General features: G+C 40.8%; 1 protein-coding gene across 3 annotated transcripts in view; it reads left to right on the forward strand.

The window, feature by feature from the left end:
• The window catches only part of RPP40 (ribonuclease P/MRP subunit p40), a 58577-nt gene that overhangs the window by 13462 nt on the left and 22160 nt on the right, over positions 1–22955 (forward strand). For all 3 annotated transcript variants that reach the window (XM_073332135.1, XM_073332136.1, XM_073332138.1), the window contains one exon: positions 890–970. The gene's annotated coding sequence lies outside the window, so the exon portion shown is untranslated. The remainder of the gene's footprint in view (positions 1–889; positions 971–22955) is intronic.

The raw sequence follows: 22955 nt of genomic DNA on the forward strand, positions 1-22955 counted from the left end.
TCTTTCTGCTGGTCTTAATTGAAGACAGTGTTGAATCTTTAAAAAAAACTTTTTTGTCATCAGGCCATTTGAATAAAATAGAAACAGAATCAAAACATTTTAAACAGATTTCCCACTTCTGTTAAGCTGTGGAACTTAACTTCTGTTCCACAGATTTCACTTCTGTGGAACACTGTCAGAATCCTGCCAGTTCTCCACTAATGCTTGTGCCAAAATTTTTCAAAAGTGGCCTTTGATTTTGGGTGCCCAGCTGGAGATCTCTTTGGCCTGATTTTCAAAAGTGCTGCGCCCTTGCAGGTCCAGTTGAAGTCTGTGTGAGTAGCAGGTGATTCGCGTGCTGTCAACTTTTACCATTGTATCACAGGTCTCATATTTGTTGTTTTTCTTTTATAGGCCTGTGATTATATGAGAACCTCTCCTCTCATAATTAAAGAGAGAAACTTGAAAACAAGAACCCTGAAGTCTCAAAAACCCAAACAATCAAAATAAAAAGAATCCCAAATGTATTATTCTTTTAACGTCTCATGATTTTTAAGCCACACATTACTTTTTTTTTCCCCTCAGACTCGTGAAGATGCACAGGCCCCTTTTGAAAGTCTAGTAATAGTGTTTTCTAAGTTTATAATGTAAAAAAAAAAAAAACACACAGAAAAAAGTTTGATTTCAGCAAAAACAGTGCAGTACCCTATAGGCCATTTTTAGCTGAATGTTGCATGTTAAATGACAGCACCATAATGAGGACTTGATTAGGATTTTTGGAGTCAATGCCCTTGCATGTCTGAGAAGTTTTCCAAAATTAAACAGGTACTTAGTACACATTACAGCTGTCGTCTTTAGATAGTTCTGTTGGTGAAAGTACAATTCCTCTCCTTCACTCCACCTTTTTCAGGACAGAGAAACTAGAAATCCACATGCAAGGAACATCGCTTTCTGGAGATTTAGGTTTTCGCAATGGATTTCTGTCATCAAGGTAATTTTCTGAAGAAATTAAGATGTATTTTTAATTAAATTTCATTTCAGTTGCAAAAATAACCTTCCAAAGGTGAACTGAATCATAGAATATTAGGGTTGGAAGGGACCTCAGGAGATCATCTAGTCCAACCCCCTGCTCAAAGCAGGACCGATCCCCAATTAAATCATCCCAGCCAGGGCTTTGTCAAGCCTGACCTTAAAAACTTTTAAGGAAGGAGATTCCACCACCTCCCTAGGTAACGCATTTCAGGTAGTTGAAAGCAGCTATCAAATCCTCCCTCATTCTTCTCTTCCGTAGGCTAAACATCCCCAGTTCCCTCAGCCTCTCCTCATAACTCATGTGTTCCAGTCCCCTAATCATTTTTGTTGCCCTCTGCTGGACTCTTTCCAATTTTTCCACATCCTTCTTATAGTGTGGGGCCCAAAACTGGACACAGTACTCCAGATGAGGCCTCACCAGTGTCGAATAGAGGGGAATGATCACGTCCCTCAATCACGTCCCTCGATCTGCTGCCCCTACAATGGTATACACCCATTGGCCTTCTTGGCAACAAGGGCACACTGTTGACTCATATCCAGCTTCTCATCCACTGTAACCCCTAGGTCCTTTTCTGCAGAACTGCTGCCGAACCATTCAGTCTCTAGTCTGTAGCGGTGCATTGGATTCTTCCTTCTTAAGTGCAGGACTCTGCCCTTGTCCTTGTTGAACCTCATCAGATTTCTTTTGGCCCAATCCTCCAATTTGTCTAGGTCCCTCTGTATCCTATCCCTACCCTCCAGCGTATCTACCTCTCCTCCCAGTTTCGTGTCATCTGCAAACTTGCTGAGGGTGCAATCCACACCATCCTCCAGATCATTTATGAAGATATTGAACAAAACCGGCCCCAGGACCGATCCTTGGGGCACTCCACTTGATACCGGCTGCCAACTAGACATGGAGCCATTGATCACTACCCGTTGAGCCCGACAATCTAGCCAGCTTTCTATCCACCTTATAGTCCATTTATCCAGTCCATACTTCTTTAACTTGCTGGCAAGAATACTGTGGGAGACAGTGTCAAAAGCTTTGCTAAAGTCAAGGAACAACACATCCACTGCTTTCCCTTCATGCACAGAGCCAGTTATCTCATCATAGAAGGCAATTAGATTAGTCAGGCATGACTTGCCCTTGGTGAATCCATGCGGACTGTTCCTGATCACTTTCCTCTCCGCTAAGTGCTTCAGAATTGATTCCTTGAGGACCTGCTCCATGATTTTTCCAGGGACTGAGGTGAGGCTGACTGGCCTGTAGTTCCCAGGATCCTCCTCCTTCCCTTTTTTAAAGATGGGCACTACATTAGCCTTTTTCCAGTCGTCTGGGACTTCCCCTGATCGCCATGAGTTTTCAAAGATAATGGCCAATGGCTCTGCAATCACATCCGCCAACTCCTTTAGCACTCTCGGATGCAACGCATCTGGCCCCATGGACTTGTGCACGTCCAGCTTTTCTAAATAGTCCCGATGAGATACAGTTCTACTGTGTGGGCATCCCATCTCCCAGAGAGGGGCAAACTGCTCCCATTCATCTCATCTGGTGTTAAAGATAAATGGATGCCAATGAAATATTAACTCTCTTAGGAGCAGTCATCTAGCATGGCTAGATAGTTCATTCATTTGAACAGATATTTCCACAAGAATAAGGGTGCAAGCTTGTGCTATTGAAGATTAGAACCACTAATGTTAAGATAACAGTTATTTAAAATTTCCCAGTAACCTGATTCCTTTTGTAACTTCTGTCATTGTAATCAGCTTTTACCAGTAACTAGTTCTGGAGCATGCAAGAAAGAAACTAATTCTCAGCCTAGTCTTGTGTGATATACAGGAACTGGTTCAGAGAATAACTAGGAAAACAGATGGTCACTGTTGCTCAGGATACATTGTTTGACTATCATGGATTAGAATGGGAGTCAGCAATGGACAACACCGTAACACATAAGAGTGGAATCTTTTCTTCTGAAACGCTGATAAACTTACAAATAGTCTGAAGGGCAAACTAAAATACCTGAAATGGCTAGTTTAAGTCATATTGGTGCAAATACCAGTCTGCACCAATGCAATTTAGTTACCCGAAGGATTTTTACCAGTGTACTACCTGTGCAACTACAGTGTAGTTACACCATTGAAAATGTCTATAATTAAGACACACCTTTATACCCTGATCCTGAAAACACTTTGAGACATGCTTAACTTTACACACTTAAGAAGTCCCTTTTAAGTCAATGGAATAACTCTTGTGCATAAAGTTAAGCACATATGTAAATGCTTGCAGGATTGGGGCCTAATCCATAGACTCTATCTGAAGGCTATTCAGAAACACTATATTAGAGGCAGTGCTAGTGTGTATGCTGAAGAGCAAAACCAAAGTAACAAGGAGTGAATAAAATGTGGCTAAATAATGAGGTATGAAATATCATAACTCTTGGATACTATACATATATTCAGTAAGGTCAGATCAACATAGCTTCTGTAAGGCTAACTTTGTGCTGGTTTAATATGTTAGAGTTCTCTGAAAGAGACGCGTAAATAAAATACTGGCTCCATGTGTTGGAATTTTCAAACAGCTTTTGACAAGGTCTCCCAAGAAAGGGAGACTTTTTCTGGGGAAAACACAGGATAAAGGAGAAAATCATATTGCAATGTTGCCAACTCTCACAGTATTTGATGTTTTTTTCTTAAAATTCCAGCTTCTGGAGTCATGTGATAACGTAAGACTCTCAGCTTTCATTTTTAAACAAAAGTACATTTCTAGATATCATGGTTATGGAGAAAAGTTCTAAACCATTATCTTTAAAGATTCAAATAACAAAAGGCAAATAAAAAGATCCCCAAATTATTATATACTTTTTAAACCTCAAGATTTAAGCCAATCTCATGATCTTTGGGGGTCCTGGCTCATGATTTTTGAACACTTGGAGTTGACAATATTGTATTGTGGGTAAAACTACATCTGCTAATCTGAGTAAAGGAAAATTAATAGAGGTTGGGAAGATAATGGTGAACCCTAAGAAAAATTTTATAATAATAATAATAATGCTATTTAATATTTATAATAGTGCTTTATAAATTAAAAATTCTGTACAGAGTACCTAATCCTCAGAATACCACTGTGAATCAAAAAAGTATTATCCCATTTTAGAGACGGTGAGATCCACAAAGATACTTAGGCGCCCAGATTTTGCTGCCAAAATCTCTGGGTTTTTTTGGGCTCCACTGCAATCCAGAAAACTCCTGTCAAACCCTATAGGCGCCCAAGTTTTCAGGGTAAAAGTTCCCCCAGTGCCTATGAGCATGTGCCCTGCTTCCTTACTGTAATTGTCCAGATGTCTATCTCCCCCTAAGCCGCAGAGCGATTCACAAACCGGGGGGAAAACAGACACTCCTCTGCCTAAGTCACATGCTGGGCCAGATCCGGTAAATGTGTTCAGAGGCCACCTATTGGTATGGGTTTCATTCACAATCTGGCCACTAGAGGAGGTAGTGGTGGCAATACTTATAACTTTAACTTTTAGCCCAATGGCTAGAACACTTGCCAGGAATGTTGAAGATACAGGTTCAATTCTCCCCGCTCTGCCAGGGGGTCTCCTACCTCTTAGGAGAGTGCTCCAACCAATGAGATATGGAATAGTTTGATTTGAGACTTCCTCAGTATCTCCCGTTGAAGTGTTCCACCATGAATAAATAATGAAAGACCGGTTTGAGGAGGTGGACTGGATTCTGGGTTTCCCATTTTCCAAGTGGGTTCCTTAACCACAGGACTACAGTCTTTCTCTCTGTTTGGCCCAATGACTGTTCCCCTGTGGATAAATACTTAAATGCTCATTTGTGGATCTGTGTCTGGACCTACCTCCCTAACTCCTCATCTTATGCTTATTCCACAAAAGCATTCTGCTTCCCCTGCACTACGTGTTACTTACTATGTTTGTTAATGAAGGAGCGGTGAAATTTGCTGATCACAAAAAACTATTTAGATGAGTAAAAAAATAGAGAGGATTGTAGGAAAAACCTCCAGAAAAATCTAACCAAACGCAGGATAGCATAACAGCAGCTGAATTTTAATTTTGATAAATGCAGGGTAATGCATATTGAAATGAATAATGTATATTTCTCCTAATAGTATCCCCTTGACTGTAGTAAATTGATCTGCAAAGAGGATTGCCGTTCATAAGAATTCTGTGCAAGCAGTAGGAATGAATATTGGATCAAAATCCATTTAAGCATTAAATCAGGTAGTTATGGAGATCTTGGGAATTTAAAAATTCTGAGGGCCGGCTAAATTGTTTGTTAGTATTCCCAAAGCAGGTGAAGTTTGAACTCTTAAGTGTAAGGGTTATATCCTCAGCTGGTTTAAATTGTCACAGCTGCTACAGCTATGAGGATCTGCCCCCAGGCCTTTAATATGTTCTCTATTCAAAACATTTACAAATGGACTCTTTGAAATAAAAGTTTTAAAAGTGATAGTTCACAAGAATAGATCGTTCAAGAGCATAACCAGATCTGATCAATGTTTTTTCAAAGCCTACGCTTTCATCAAATTATTTTTGTAAAATCTTTGTTTCAGCTGGAGAATTTTTGTCATTGGAGGTGACTCATTTTGGTCTATTATATGAACAATGTCATGGAGAGGCAATAGCAATGAGGGTTGCACTATGGAGTTTGAGAGGAAGAAGAGTCTTATGATTAATGAACTGGACTGAGTCTCAGGTGATCTTGATTCAGTTCCTGCCTCTGCTTCAGACTTTGGGCAAGTCATTTATCTGGCAGTGCCTCAGTTTTCCATCTGTAACATGGCAATAGCAAGATTTCCTTTGTCTTATCTGTTTAGGCCCTGATCCTGCAAACACTTAATTACATACTTCACTTGAAGCATGATTCAGAACAGTTTACCCATCCCCTCCCTCTTTGTAAGTGAAATATAAAAAACCCTAATTCTTTTGCATTTTTAAAGTCTCATTGGCAACTATTATCTGTTCTTGGAAGAAACAAACTTAGTACTTTATGGCCCTGATTCAGCAAAGAATGTAAGCAACTGATTACCTTTAATACACTAAACACAGTGGGAAAATTCATGTGCTTAAGTGCAGTGCTGAACCATGGCCTTTGAAATTAAAAAACTTAAATTGGCTTATTTGGAAAATATTTGCAAACTAAGCCCCCGAATCCTCCAAACACTAAGGCACATGCTTAACTTTACTACCGTGAAGTAGGCCCACTGAAGTTAGGGATCAGGACTTAATGTTTTTTTGTCTCCCTCTGTCGGCCCAACCAAATCACTCACCCTTACAAAACTTGACGCACTGGCAGTGCATTGTGACGTTTTCTCTTGACTGCTCCACTTTTCTTGTTCAGGGATAGTAAAAATATATCCAGTTCTCCATCAGTGAATCCAATGGAGAAAAGAAAATAATCTGAAAGTATTAAAGTGGGATAGGGGATTTCAGTGGGACCTAGCCATTGTGTTATAGTAAATTACTTAGTGGTTTTATTGCCAGCCTATTCAGTTGAAACGTTATATAATAGTATCTTGCAATATTTACTGTTGCACTGGGAGGGGAGAGGGAATCAATAAACTTTGTGGGGGGAAAGTCTGGTAAACTTGCCTTAAGAGGGAAAATAATCTATAAACCGTGGAGGGCGGGGTGTCTGGTAAACTTGCTTTAAGAAGCCCTTTTACGATTGGAGGGATGGACTCAAAATATCATATTCACTTCACCTTTCATTTATCTTATTGCCTGAATGACTGTGTCTCTTTTTCAAGACAAAGCTTATTTTGGTTTAAGACAAACAATGGAGAATAGAAACGGCCTGTCAATTGTCTGGAGTGGCTTCAGTTAATTCCCTCATACTGTAGCCATCTCAGGGCTAACGTGTACCATACATTTTATTCCAGACAACAGAATGAAGGTAATTTATGTACTGATAGTAGGAAAATATGAGAAGTTCTTTCATTTCAGAACTGTCACTAGGGATTCTATTTTCACTAGCCCAAGATGTTTGATTTCTGAATCAGTTACATTATTCCATGAAAGTAAAACTTTGTTGCAGATGCCCTGTCCAGAGGCCCAATCCTTTGGGAGGCAGCACTGCTGATGGATGTGTGGTTTAACAAACAGATAAATCTGTTTGGATCAGTAACCACCACATGGACACAAAAGGAAGACAAAATTGTTTGTCTGCAGTCATCCAGCTTCAAATCCCTGGAGAAGGGATGAGCTATATCTAGACTGGAAAATTAAATTTGCTTACTCAGTTGCCACTGATTCAGATAACCATCCAATTTAATCAGGAGTCAATTCAAGCAGCCTGTTGATTGTTCCTCTATAACCATTTCAATCATGGCTTCAATCTCCACATCCTAGATTGACAGATTTCCCAGCAGTCCCAAGGAAGGTATTCTATTAATAAACATACAGGTTACAAAGACTCAAATCTCTTCAGTGACCTCACCAATTCCCCCCTCACATCTTGTCTAAGGAAATCCCTAATGACAGAGGCTTATCAGAAAACATTAATGAGTTATAACTATTGTGTAATATTAACATACATATGAGAGAAGTCCTGGTGAAGTGTATGTGTGTGTGTGTGTGTGTATATATAGAGAGAGAGACATCAGCAGTTTGTGCCCAGAATGAATATTCAAATCTGACTTCAAATTCTTCCCACATCTCACTTCAGATTCTTCCAGGATTAGTTCTGAATTGTTTTTTTATCCATATTTAACTAAGTCTTGGGACTTCAACTTTGAAGATGTATGCTTTTGCATTAAGCTGGTTTTTCAGAGATAAAATTGTGTCATGAATAATCTTGGTTTTCAGGACAGCTAATTTTAACAGATCTGTCATTCCTATGTAGATGGCATGTTGGGATATTAATATCCTCTTAAATTATTTAAAAACTATTAATGCTTCATGTCCTATGGGAATGTTGTCTGCAAAGCTAGCATCTTAGGGTTTCAGTTTTATCAGTTTGTGAGGATTTCCAAGTATTGGATGTAAAGATTCCATCAGGTTATGAGTTTCTGCTATATTGCAGTATAAAACCTGTATCACAGAACTTTCCAGGTTATACTGTTTGATTAGAGATTGTTTAAATATCTGTGTATTCCTTCCTGTTTTGAAGCTTACACAGAGAAAGTTTATTAGAACATTTTCTTATTTTTAAACTAGCTTTCTTCTCTGTTAAGCAAAATTGAATAGCTCTAATCCATAAAGGCAAAGATTAGATTTGTTCTTGAAGAAGCAGGTATTGAACTTAAAAAGTGTTCAATATGCCTTAAGAGGAATAGCAGTAACTGTTACAGTTTCCAAAGGGACTGAGAGGGGTTTAATTTGAATTTCTGCCAGATGTTCAGGAGACAAAACCTGTCATAAATTTTACTGGAGACCTTCAGACAATGGCAGAAATCTCTCATCCTTTAGGGCTGCCAAGTATTATGAAGTGTTCCATCCCATCTTTATGTAGTGACTCACATTAGCAATGATGTATGAGAAATGGAGATACTTTGAATTTATGAATATTCTATTTCTCTGATTCATGGCAATGATTGCATTTCCCATAATGATGTGGTGATTCTAAATCTTCTGTTATTTGTGCCATGTATGTGGCAATAGGGCAAAGAATCTCTTAATTTTGGGTGAAATCCTGACCCTATTGAAATCCAGTGGGATTTCTCCTTATATGTCTTGCACAGAACTGAGCATACTGTTTGTGATGAACAAATACATAATAAAAAAGGGAATTATCACATTATCCTTTGTTTCCCAAAAACAGTGTGCAAAAGATTCCAAGCACTTTGGGGGAAATTAAACTGAGGACAAAGTTCGACTGAAATTTAACAAAAATACCTTTTGCACAGATCTTAATTTCACTACAATTTTGTGCATATTTGGATTATTTTAGAGGTGTTAAGTTGCAGTTTTATGCATACGTGTTTTGGGAGATATTGATTTAAACTTTTCCATGTATGTAGCATATTAAAAACCTTAATTGGTTAAGTCATGCTTGTCAGACTTTTCAATCAGCTAATGTGGTTGTGGACAGAGCAGTATCTATGTAAAAATGACTCCTTCTGGTGGAGATTTGCAGCTGTGTTCATGAAGTTCTGTGCAAGTAGCAGGAGCCTTTGAAAAGGACATAGCTCTATGACAAGGTCTGTAGAGTGATTGGCAAGAAAAAATATACTTAATTACTGAAAAAATGTTTTCAGCATAGGATATTTTTTTAAAAAGGCTGATTTCTGGCATACTGTCACAGAGCCACATCCATTTCAAAGGCTCCCACTATTTACAAAGAACAGCAGCCATGGTAGTGGAACACTTTGAAGTAGAAACTACCTGCTGAGTCAGACAGCTCGGGGCAGAGCATCAAAGAGGGGTGTGTTTGGACTCCAAGCATCTTGAACATTCAGTTACTTATTTTTAAAGATATCATCTTCACCACACACCCCACCCCTCAATGAAGTTGGAGGTAGAATTTTGGATAGATTAATGGGTTTACATAGCCCGCATCCTGAGGAGAGTATTGGGATATATATGGGAGAAGATTTATTGTCGGTAGCCCATACATTTCTAATGTGCAAAGAATTTGACTGATTCTGGCAATAGACTATCATTGTGATTCTCTCCAGCAATAGATTGATTCTAAGCAGATTCTAACCCCAGAAGCTTAGCGGTGTCCAGAAGCTCAGCAATCACAGTACTCAATCCTGACCCAATTCTATCCACAAATGTCACTCTTTTCCTTGATGCCTATCTCTAATTGGCCCCTTATCCCAGTCCAATTCTCCTCATGTAGGCAGTCCCAGTCTCCATTCATCAGACTTCTCATCACAGTCCCAGTCTCCTTGCCCAGCAAGTCCTAGCCTAACCCTTCCAGACTCCTAGTCACCATCTCCCTGTCCTCATCTCCTTGCCAAGCCGCTCCCAGTGCCCACTCCCTGCTCCTCATCTGATTTGTCTCTCTCCCTCCTAACCTGCAGTCAATCCTCCTGCCTGCCTTCCCCATTCCCATTGGCTCCCATTCCCCACTGACTGAACCATTTTAGCTGAAATTTTCCAAACAAAATCATCATAAGGCAGACACCCACCATGGAAAATTTTTCCCCAAAGGTTAAAGTTTGCGAAGTAATAAGCAACTGAAAACAGGGTCTATAATGGGAAGTATTGGACAATCGTAATAATAGGTTGTGCTACCAGTCCCACCTATAACAACTCATTTAATAGAATCATAGAATATCAGGGTTGGAAGGGACCTCAGGGCGTCCTCTAGTCCAACCCCCTGCTCAAAGCAGGACCAATCCCCAATTAAATCATCCCAGCCAGGGCTTTGTCAAGCCTGACCTTAAAAAATCCTGACCTTTCTATCATAGTACCACTGAAGGTCCCCCATCACAGGTAAGGCCCCTATTGTACTAGGCGCTATACAAACAAATAATACTAAGACAGCCCTTCCCTCAAAGAAGGGACAAAATAGCACTAAATCCCGTCATCAGAAAAATAACTCACTGAGCAAAAGTATATTCAATTAGGTGGCCCTTCAACGTTGTCCTGCCTAGGTGCAAGGAAATTGGCTCAATGAGCTGAAGTTGTTCTTTTACACTCAGCGAAATTTAGGCAGTTTGATTTAGGAGGCTTAAGTGTAAGGGCGTGAAGCTGGTAGGAGGGGTCATGAAGTAATAAAGCAGCCAAAAAGAGCATTCAAAACCCCCTAAACTAGTGTAGAAAATTACACCACTAACTTAGGCAAAAATGCCCTTGCACTCTTATTTACCCAAGTTGGGGGGAAAGGGCCATACAATTGCCAGGCAGATGCTTGCTATATAGAAGAAAATGATTGTAAAGAAATATTTTAATGTATGTAATATATATTAAATATCACAAACATGTCACTTTGGGAGAATAATAAAAATAGACAATGTCTATCTATAGATATATATTGTGTATATATAAACTATATGAATTCATAGCCATCTGTTTTGTTAAATGTATTATGCAGTACATATATATAGGAACCTGGTTTATTTAGTATTCAGTTTATTTTTTCGTTACTTTGTTTGGTTAAATGGTTAAGTGGGAAAAACATAGAACTGAGAATCAGAAGACCTGTGTTTCATCCCCTGATCTGCCGGTGACATGCTGTTTAACTCTGGGCAAGTCACTTCACCTTTATATACTTCAGTTTTCCCATTTGTAAAATGGAGATAATGTTACCTTTACAAAATGTTACCTTTACAAAATGCTTTGAGATCTATGGAAGAAAACTCTACAGAAGTGCTAAGTATTATGCATATACTAAACTTTTATTAGCCATATAGAGAGAAGATATATTTTACATCAAGTTTATATGTCTACAGTAAGAATTTGATAATATATTTTACAAAATATATTCCCCTTGCTGGTCCTGAGCTAATATTAGTCCTCATTGGTCCCACTTTTCTGCTTGCATCTGAAAATTAGAATGCATTTTTGCACTGTAGCGAGGGGGCATGTCCTCTCTCCTGGACAGACGCTGCAAGTCCTCCCTGGTGGGCAGAGCCGGCACACCCACGCCTGCCCCTCCGAAAGCAGAGGGGTGGGACAGGATCTGGAAATATAAAAGGCCAGCTCTCCAGCTCAGCTGCTGCTGGAGATCGGACCCGACAGCAACCACTGCAGCCCCCGAGATCTGGATGGACTGCCGGAGCTGCTGGCTGCTGGAGACGTTAAGGAATTGCTGGGGCTGCCGTTAGCTGTTTATCCCAGTGAGGCAGACTGTGACCCCAGGACCCCTCTCAAATGGGAGTGTAGGAAGTAGTCCAGGGGAGCTGAATATAGTTCGGCTGTGTTGTTGACTGACAGCTGGCCAGCGTGTTGTGGCCAGATTTCCCTGCTGACCAAGTGGCAGACCACTCTGCCACTGTTACGGCCCTGGGCTAGGATGCAGTGGAGTCAGGTGGGCCTACATCCCTCTACCCCTGCCACCCCATCCCTGGCGTGGCAGCCTCCCCACCACAGACAGGAGGCCTGCATTTGTCGGCGGTCCATCAGAGCCAGGACCCTGACTGTTTGCTGCCCCGCCCTATTTGGGAGCCTGGGCTTAGAGACTCATTGTTGCTCTGTCTTGAGTATAGGCCTGAGCTCCCTGACTTTGCTGCCCTGCCCTCTTTGAGGGCCTGGACTAATAGACTTGTTATTGCTCTGTCCTGAATACCATCCAGAGACGCCTAACTACTTGCTGCCTTCCCCAGCTGGAGGGTTGGGGCTTATAGACACTGCTGCTCTACTCTGAATGTAGGCTAGAGCCCCCTAACCGTTTGGTGCCCTGTCCGGTCAGAGGACCAGGGCCCCTAAGCTCAGTACTGTGTAACCGTGCTGAGTGGCAGAGACCCTGATGCTAATTCCCCCCTGAGCTGTGCTCTTCCAGAGGACTTGTAGCAAGGGGGCGTGACCTCCCTCCCAGACGAACGAAGGGACAGCTGCGACCGCCTTACACACACCTAATTTAAAAAGAATATTATGACACCAATATTTCTTCATTTTTTTTTTTTTACTTTTAACTGATGAGACTAACAGCTGCCGCTGGTGCTGCAGTCATTCAGTAGATTCTTTCTAATCTAGCCGTAATATATTAACATGACAGATTCAGAAATCCCCCTTATAAATGCAGCATACTCATGCCAAAACTGGTCTGTTTGTCTTTTACCTGCTTTAAACTATTGTAATATAGGAATGTTTCAAGAAGAGGCCATATTGTATGGAGCCCAGAAATAACTTAGTTAAAAGAAGCCACTTTTTTCAAAGCGAGATAGCACATCATCAAGAAAAGTTACATCCCTCACACACACACACACACACACTTTAGATGCATAAGGAAACAGTTACAGTGAACAACTGGTTTTGTTGGTTTTTGTTCTACAGTGACATGTTTGCAACATCAGAGGGTCATAGTCTGCTCCAGTCACACTGGTTTATATCCTGAGTAACTCTCCTGACATTAACAGGGCTACTCCAGATTTACACAGGTATAAATGAAAGCAAAATATGACTGAGAGTCTTTTAATTAAAATAATAAACTGCAGAGTCCTTTGGCAAATGACTTGGCAGATTCAACACTGACAATATGAGTATTATTTTAAGCAAGCCTGAAGCCAGCGATTTGATAATACATTATTGATCACAACTCTCTCTCCCTCACTCATCATGTATTTTTGTACTCAATCAAAAACTAATAGAATAAAAGGCAGTCATTATTTAAATTCTTCAGCAAATTATTGTCTATCATGAAACTACTGTTATTTATTTAAGTGTATAAGCCTGCCAGACAAAAAGTATTTCCAATTTCTCTAACAAAGTTCCAGTGTAACCTGGATCACTGTCTGTATCTAGAATAACAGGGCTTGATTCTGCCATCCTTACTCATAAAAAGTAGTTACTACTAGGGCTGTCGATTAATCACAGTTAACTCATGCAATTAACTCAAATATTAATCACAATTAATAAAATTAATCACAATTAATCACAGTTTTAATTGCACTATTAAACAATGGAATACCAATTGAAATTTATTAAATATTTTGAATGTTCTACATTTCCATATATATTGTATTCTGTGTTGTAATTGAAATAAAAGTGTATATTATTTTTATTACAAATATTTGCACTGTAAAAATAAAAGAATAGTATTTTTCAATTCACCTCATACAAGTACTTTAGCGCAATCTCTTTGTTGTGAAAGTGCACCTTACAAATGTAGATTTTTTTTGTTTCATAACTGCACTCAAAAACAAAACAATATAAAACTTCAGAGCCTACAAGTCCACTCAGTCCTACTTCTTGTTCAGCCAATCACTAAGACAAACAAGTTTGTTTACATTTACTGGAGATAATGCTGCGCTCTTCTTATTTACAGTGTCACCAGAAAGTGAGAACAGGCATTTGCATGGCACTTTTGTAGCCAGCATTGCAAGGTATTTACGCACCAGATATGCTAAATATTCGTATGCCCTTTCATGCTTTGACCACCATTCCAGAGGATATGCTTCCATGCTGACGACTCTCGTTAAAAAAATGTGTTAATTAAATTTGTGACTGAACTCCTTGGGGGAGAATTATATGTTCCCTGCTCTGTTTTACCCGCATTCTGCCATATATTTCATGTTATAGCAGTCTTGGATGATGACCCAGCACATGTTGTTCATTTTAAGAACACTTTCACTGCAGATTTGACAAAGCACAAAGAAGGTACCAATGTGAGATTTCTAAAGATAGCTACAGCACTTGACTCAAGGTTTAAGAATGTGAAGTGCCTTCCAAAATCTGAGAGGGACGAGGTGTGGAGCATGCTTTCAGAAATCTTCAAAGAGCAACACTCCGATGGGGAAACTACAGAACCCGAACCACCAAAAAAGAAAATCAACCTTCTGCTGGTGGCATCTGACTCAGATAATGAAAATGAACATATGTTGGTCCACACTGCTTTGGATTGTTATCGAACAGAACCCATCATCAGCATGGATGCATGTCCCCCAGAATAGTGATTGAAGCATGAAGGGACATATGAATCTTTAGCGCATCTCGCACGTAAATATCTTGCGACGCCGGCTACAATAGTGGCATGAGAGTGCCTGTTCTCACTTTCAGGTGACCCTGTAAAGAAGATGCAGGCAGCATTATCTCCTGCAAATGTAAACAAATTTGTTTGTCTGAGCGATTGGCTGAACCAGAAGTAGGACCGAGTGGACTTGCAGGCTCTAAAATTTTACATTGTTTTATTTTTGAATGCAGGTTTTTTTGTACATAATTCTACATTTGTAAGTTCAACTTTCATGAAAAAGAGATTGCACTACAGTACTTGTCTGAGGTGAATTGAACAATACTATTTCTTTTGTTTTTTTACAGTGCAAATACTTGTAATCAAAAATAAATATAAAGTGAGCACTGCGCACTTTGTATTCTGTGTGGTAATTGAAAGCAATATATTTGAAAACGTAAAAAACATCCAAAAATATTTAAGTAAATGGTATTCTGTTATTGTTTAACAGGGCGATTAATCGTGATTAAGTTTTTTAAATTGCTTGACAGCCCTAGTTACTACCTAAGTGGTCCCTTTGAAACCAGTAGGGCTTACATGTGGAGCACGAGACCATTCAACATGAGTAAGGTTGGTAAGTTTAGGGTCCTACAGCCGGATTGTGGAGCCTTTACTGACGTTGGTGAGCACTTATTTGTACGAGTAGTTCCTCTAAGTCACAGAGAGGAGCAGTTTAACAGTATGAGAGGCATCATGCCCTTATTTACTGAGTAAAGGATGGAGAGCAATGGATTAATCCCTGCTACAGTTCTGTGGCATTGCTCAAGGTAAGGAGTCAACATTTTTGGATGTTAGGTAACTTAAGTGTAGAGCTGAGCCCCAGCAGCTTCCATTAACTTGAGTGGGGACATCAGGGGCTCAGCTCCTCTAAAAATCACACCACTTTTATTTGGGTGCCTAGCTTTATATGCCCATGTTTGAAAATAATCATCTTAACCGCTCTGTGCCTCAGTTTACCTCATCTGTAAAATGGTGGCTCTCCCTTATAGGTGGATTGTGACAATTAAACAACATTTCTGAAGTTCTATAGATATCCTAAACCCCACCAGAATGCACAGAAAACCATCCAGTTTGTGCAGCCTCAGTGACTCTCCAAACTCCATTTAATTTGAGAGTGAAGCAAATTTGCCCAGTTGGTTGTGCTGTGGTACACATTTTCTTCACTGTGCTATTACAGTAGCTTCTATAGACACTGCAACAAATTTTTTAAAATAAAGTTTGCTTTAAAATATTATTTCCTCCATATCCCTATCTGAGTTGAGCAGAATCATGTCTTCTCATTACAATTTTCTCTTTGTGCCAATGGACTTGCTTAATCTTAAATGCTACCTCTTAATTAGCTGTAGAAGTCACTGTTCAATGACACACAGTAGTCTTCTCACAGAAGATGAACATGATAACCAGCCCAAGCTTCCTTATTCCCAATCCAAGAGCAATGGTCTAACATAGAGCATTTCCACTAAGCTATAAGGCCTGCCTTCCTTTCAAATTCAAAGACACTTAATGCCTTCAAATCATATCAAACTCTACCCATGTTCTCTGCCACATTTTCAATTGGTTCTGTGATTATTCTGTTTCATCAGTTGATCCAAAGTGTCTGCTATTTCCCTATGTAATACTCTTGTTTAATTTTAAACAATAGAGAGGGACAAACTATTGGCACTGAATTGCAATGAGTTGTCAAATTTTACAATGTACCTGCACAGTAAGTAAATAGAGTAATTTAGTTAACTTTCAACATTTCACTTAGATGGTTCTGAATCTTTCCATTAAAGTTCAAAAAGCTTTTCTGAACTACTGGATCTTGCTTTCTTGAATGGACGCATGGTGCAGTTCATTTTTTGTCTAGCTTCTTCATAAAACTAACTAACAAACAAAAAATCTTCTGGGCACATACAAAGAATTGCCTGTTCCCCAAAATGTTTGGCCTAAATAGCAAGATTGGCAAGAGGCTCATCTGAACACAGACTGCTAGCAGACAAAATGTGAGGACTCAGACTGTAAAGACAAATACTAAATTTGCACCAAGTGCCAGTTGGCAACTGTTTTGCCAGAAGAGGATTATGTTTCAGGGTCAGCTGATGTGGGAGTTGGGAGAGCCTCAGGTAAGGAGATGATTTATACAATCAGAGCTTCTGTGCTATTGTTGTTCTCAGACAACACTTGGCCATGGAAAAATCCCAGAGGAAATTTTGTGATTGACTCAGCTATTTGGACTAAATCCAATTACAGGAAATATGTTTGTTCTAAGTACCCAAATTTACAAATTGCTTGTTCTCAGGATGAAGTGATTTTTTAGTAGTTTAATCATCCCTATAAATGGTATAAAGGGAAAAGGAACACAAACACCATACTTTCAAACTGGGAACAAATAGAAGCAAAATAAGAATGAAATAAAACTACAGATATGCACACCCACTGGATTTCTCTGCTGAAAGGGACCAGAGTGGTAGGAGCACTCCAAAACAGTCCCCTCACATTATTTCTCACTAAGCATCCCCTAACAAAGGAATTTGGGACGCTTCCCTGTCTGATAGATCTTGGGGATCAGAAGGGCAGGGCAACCCAGCCCTGTGGATATAGGAAACCTACCATCTGTGGGACTTCTGCCTCTGCACTGCTCCATGGCTCCGCCTCCCATGGCATCACAGTCCCTGAAGAAGCTTTGCTTCCACTAACTGGATCCTATGTGGCTGCTCAGTGACCTTTCCAGGGGGGACCCAGAGGAAATCAATACAATTCCTAGCTATATGAGTTCCCTGCCACATTTCCACATGGAAATTTAGTGGCTCTACATGGGACAATGCCATTGAATGTTGTCAGTCCCCTGTTCCTTACCCCTAAGTCCCAAATACTCATGGAACCCCTTCCTCACATAGGGAGGCGGTGACGGTGCTGTGGAGGCAGCACTCCCTTCACTTAAAGCTGACAGCGGGAGATTTGTGCATAGAGGGTCCCTTTCAAGAACATGTGTATACAGGAGATGCTTTGAGCCTGAAACATCAGTGGTTTTGTATACAGACCATGACTAACATTTTCAAAAAAAGGAGCCTACAGTTAGGCTCCAAAGTTCACTTTTAAGCACCTAAGGGTGGGATTTTAAAAAGTGCCTACGTGACTTAGAAACCCAAGTACTAACGTCAGTGGCGCTTGTGCTAAGTTATCTAGGGGTTCTTGAAAAATCCTACCCGTCAGTGCCTAAATACAGTAGTGGGGCTGAAGAGGTGACCACCCTGTCTGCCTCCAGCTAACTTCAGGTGTATGCATTGTGCCTTTTCACACAGGGCTGGAGAGCAAGCCTTTCCCGCACTCCCCCGGCAGCAGTGACTCCTGTTCCATGGGGCTTGGCCCAATTCCCTGCTTTGGGTGTTGCAACCTGGCTCCTGGGGTCACAGAACCATTCAGGTTTGGCCCTAAGTCTCACTGAAAGTAAATAAGACCTAAGTGCCTAAGATGTGTTTGAAAAAGGGACTTAGGATCCTAAGTCCATTAGGTGCTTTTGAAAATTTTACCCTAGAACCTCAAATAGAATGGTAAAGTGTTGCTTTGCTTATCTTAGATGAGGGTCTGTTTCCCTAAATCAGGGGTTCTCAAACTGTGGGTCGGGACCCCATTTTAATGGGGGCGCCAGGGAAGGTGTTAGACTTGCTGGGGCCCAGGGCCGAGGCCGAAGCCTGAGGGCTTCAGCCCTAGGCATATGGGCTAAGGTTACATGCCCCTTGCCCAGGGCAGAAGCCCTTGGCCTTTGACCCACCAGCCCAGGGTGGCGGGGCTATGGGCTGGCTCGGGCTTCCGTCCCCCGTCCTGGGGTCGTGTAGTAATTTTTGTTGTCAGAAGGGGGTCGCGGTGCAATGAAGTTTGAGAGCTGCTGCCCTAAATTATTACAAGTTCTGGATTGCTTTGTAGTTACTTCTTAGGTTTTAAGGTTAACATGAAGAGAGATGACTGGAATTCAAACCTCAAGAAACTCCACAGCTATTGCTTTTTTAATACCTGGGCACCACATAGCCATGGACAAAAGGCTAGATAGCTCAGGGAAGTCGTGCATACCAACACTGAAGGAACTAAGTCCAAAATACAAGTGTAAAGGTTTCTTATTGGCTAAGAAGCCACTCTCCTCTGTCTCTATGGCTTTCTTACTCTGCTGGCAGCATTTTCAGTATTTCTCTGACGGAGATAAGCAGCAACATGATCCCGGCATTGGGTTGAAAAAGAGTGTTTCAGAAACCCTGCTAAAATCTTTAGGCCAAATCCTGCAGTCTGTACTCATTCAAAATACCTCTCTCACAGCAATAGGAGCTTTGCACGAGAAAGAACTGCAGTACTGGGCCTTTTATGAACCGCTGAATGTTTTTGGAATGTAACACAACAGTTTATTAAAGAAAAATGCCAGCCTTTTTCTCGCAATATATTTTTTAAAAATAGACCTCAGCATAACAAGCATTATTAAAGCAATAGCTGCAGGAATTGCAACATTTTAATGGCAATAGATGACTTACTGGAAGCTGGTAACTTCCCTAAGCATACTAAAAATGTGATTAACTGAGATGGAAAAGAACTCTTTCAGCAGGAAAAGCACTTAGTTTTGAATGCTGTTTACATTTGAACATGGACTTTAAAAATGTGTACAGAGGAGGAAATGTAGCATTATTTTATTTTTGGTCTGTTTTGGGCTCCATAGTACCATTTAAGGACTGCCGTGTATTGTCCTGGTGGAACACCAGGAAGCATTTTACAGAATGTCTTTCAGAGCCCCCTGGTATACAAGGGAAGCATAGCTGCTATTCCACCCCATTGTGGGATGCAGTACACTGCTCCCTGTGTGCTGATCCCACTTCCCAAGGCAATGTGGAAGAATAGAGCCATGGTCCTACCTTCTCCCTACCTGGTTTGGGACAACTTGCATCACGCACACTGAAGGCGTGAGCTTGCCTTGTGCTACCCTGAGTACAGGGACTGCATGCAGCTGTGTTGTGAAAGGAAGATGCAACTCTCTACCACCACCATGCACCCCAGTAAAGGCCAACCACAATCGCACCCTTTAAAACAGATAGAGGCTGAGATTTCTACACAAAGACAGATCACAAGCACTCCCACTCTCCTTTGAAAGGATTTTGTCTGATACCCTCCTCCCCATTTTCTGCTTTCTTACTCTGTCTAGGGCAGTGGTGGGCAGCCTGCGGGCAGCCCATCAGGGTAATCTGCTGGTGGGCCACGAGACAGTTTGTTTACATTGACTGCAGGCGTGGCCGCCCGCAGCTTCCAGTGGCCGTGGTTCGCCGTTCCCGGCCAATGGGAGCTTTGGGAAGCAGCCGCCAGCATGTCCCTGCGTCCCACGCCGCTTCCCGCAGATCCCATTGGCCGGAAACGGCGAACTGCAGCCACTGGGAGCTGCAGGCAACCATGCCCTGCAGACGGTCAATGTAAACAAACTGTCTTGTGGCCCGCCAGCGGATTACCCTGACGGGCTGCAGGTTGCCCACCACTGATCTAGGGTCACAAGGTCAGAGTGGGAGGTTTCCTAGCCAGACAGCTCCTTTCTTTTTATTCTAACTCCAAAGTCACAATGAAATTAACAAAGGCAATGCATCCCATGGTTAGCTAGTGTTCAGTATTCTTCCTGGCTTGAGAAAATGTTTTTGTTGGCTTCAGCAAAAGTTCAAAAAATTATGGTTATTTACCAACACCTCTTAGGTTCCTTGAGTACATTAACTTTAGCATCGAGTTGGGAACCTACTAGAAAATGGTGAACAGTGAGGCCATTTTCACAATCAGTCACTGAGCTGAAGATTTGAGCCTGAGAGTATTAAAGGAAACCGTGGCTTAGCCATTTTTCAATTCCACCCACTTTCTCAAGAATTCCTAGAAAAGCTTCTGAGGAAGTGAGTAAGGAGTCTGAAGAAAATGTACCATGATCAAGCAAAATGCCATTTTTCAGTTTTCAAAATCTCAAAAGGAAAAAACAAAGATGGATTTTGCACATTTTATTCCTTTTAGCTAAAAGTCTTAGGCAGCCTGATGTATCGGTCTATAACTGTTTTACGAAGTATGGCAAAGCTTATACAGAAATGCAAAACAAGATTTTTTCTTTAGAAACACCACTAATGATGGCCAAGGTTAGAAGATTCAAGGCAACTTCCTTCCTTTTCTTTTTCAGTCAACAATATTTGGAGAGAGAAAAACATTGACTGGAAGCAAGAATGTTTTGATGGCAGCTTAGAAACATACACGAGATTCAAAGTAAACACTGCAAATAATTTTTAAGGTTTAATTTTAGGATAAATATATATATGTAATTAAATATCTGACTTTTGATCACAGAAGATACTCCAGAATGCATAGAAATTAAAAAGTGCATGTCACCTTTTAAACCCATTTTCTGTTCTGTATTGCAGCCTCACACATTCACTGTTCTCCAGCTTTGAAAAACCAAATAAAGATCTGTTTTCAAAGATGAAAAAAATATAAGGAAGAGGCAGTTGGCTTGTGCAACAAAAAAACGTTTCCATATAATGTGAAGATCAGGCTTTTTTTCCAAATCCAGTCATCTTTACAGAAAACAGAATCAACTTTTCACCAGTGCCAGGCAACATTTCACAAATCCCACCTTACTCCAAGCTATTACCATGGATGTTGCCTCAAGGCATTTCCTCTTGCCTACATCCTATTATTTTCTTCAGTCATAACAAATTGAATTGCTGTATAACTGCATTACCCAGACTGTGGATTGAGATCCCTAAGGAGATTGTCCTGGCTTTCTGGGTGTTGAGCGGTTTAAATGATTTAACTTTTAAAATAAGAAAATGTCCATTTTCACAATACACAGAAACCTCACACCTAATTAAATATAGAAATACAGTAACAGCCATTAAAAAGTCAACATTTCTCACCAATTTCCATGCACCAATATAGCCTATTTAAGCATAGGTAAATACTATGGTATCTCAGAGATGGGTGTACGGTAACTGTTGCAAATACAGACGCTCCCCGACTTACACAATCATTCCGGAACGCCTTGTGTAACTTGAATTTTTGTAAATCAGAAATGTATACCCGACCATTACGCAAAAAAAGAAGAAGGAAAAAAAACCCTCCTATTTCTAGCTTACGGAATTTTTTCCGTAAATGCGGATTTGCGTAAGTCGGGTCTTGAGTAACCCGGGGAGCGTCTGTACTGACTTTTGAATGCAGTTCATTTTGCCTGGTGCGCTGAGGGGAAAGGGAAAAAACCCACAAGACTATGGGTTGTGCTACAGATGGGTAGATTTCTCCTCTGGTGCAATGAGCTTATTTGACTCAGAGGCATGAATTTTTACCTTTTCAACAGAGCCCCCATCCATTGATCTTCACACAGGAATGTAAAGCCTATCTCTTCACACAGGCTTTTGCCTGTGGGGCTGATCATGGGCTATGCATATAGTTGAATTTTGCAGCAGAGTCTCTCTATTGACATGAATAATCAACTATTTTTTGTATTTTTAAAAGACTTTGTGAAGTAGCCAGCGACAAATGTAATTGGTACAGTTTTTAAATTAGAAAACCATTGTGATTACACATGCAAGTGGTTAGATGCCTAAATGTCCATTTTTGTGTATAATTACAAAATTTGTACAAGCAATTGCATTAACTATAGAGTCAATGTAGGTGCAAATCTCAGACTTCCTTGAAATATGTTGCTGAGCCACTGACCTCAGGGGTCTGTACCTTAACAAAAGCCTATCAAGCTAGATGGTCTGAGCCAGTGAGCTCACAGCAGCCTCTGCCTTGTCATCAGACTAGCAAAATAACAGAAAGTAGTACCATAAAATCAACCTAGGAGGCCAGAGATGCCTAGTGAGTGACTTCACAGTGGTCTCTCCCTTGCCATCAGACTAGTAATCTAGGGTTCCTGTATTACAGACCTCACAAAGACCTGCCTCTTTACATCACCCAGCAAGCTATAGGTGTTGAGCCAGTGATATCACAGAGAGCTAGACCTTACCATAACCACAGAAGACTCTAGCTTGACCTAGTAATGGAGCACAGTCACTCATGTCACAGAGGGCTGAGGCTTGATATAAGTTCTGCAAGCTAAGAATGCTGAGCTACTAACCTTAAGGAGGCCTGAGCCTTGGCATCAGTCTGACGAGCTATAGCTGATGAGCTAGTAATTTCAAAGAGACCTGAGCCTGCAGCTATAGATCCTGTTTGGAGCAGTCCAACAGCTATAGATCCTGAGGTAGTGTCCTCAAAGAAGTTTATGCCTGGATATTAGTCCTGCTAGCTAATGGTGCTGAGTCAGGGATGTCACACAGGCTTACTTTTGACATGAGACTAGTAAGCTAGAGGTGCTGAGCCAGTGATCCTAAAAGAGTCCTGTATCTTGATACCAACCCAGTACC

This window comes from Lepidochelys kempii, chromosome 2 (assembly GCF_965140265.1).
Source record: "Lepidochelys kempii isolate rLepKem1 chromosome 2, rLepKem1.hap2, whole genome shotgun sequence".
Classification (NCBI taxonomy): Eukaryota; Metazoa; Chordata; order Testudines; family Cheloniidae; genus Lepidochelys; species Lepidochelys kempii.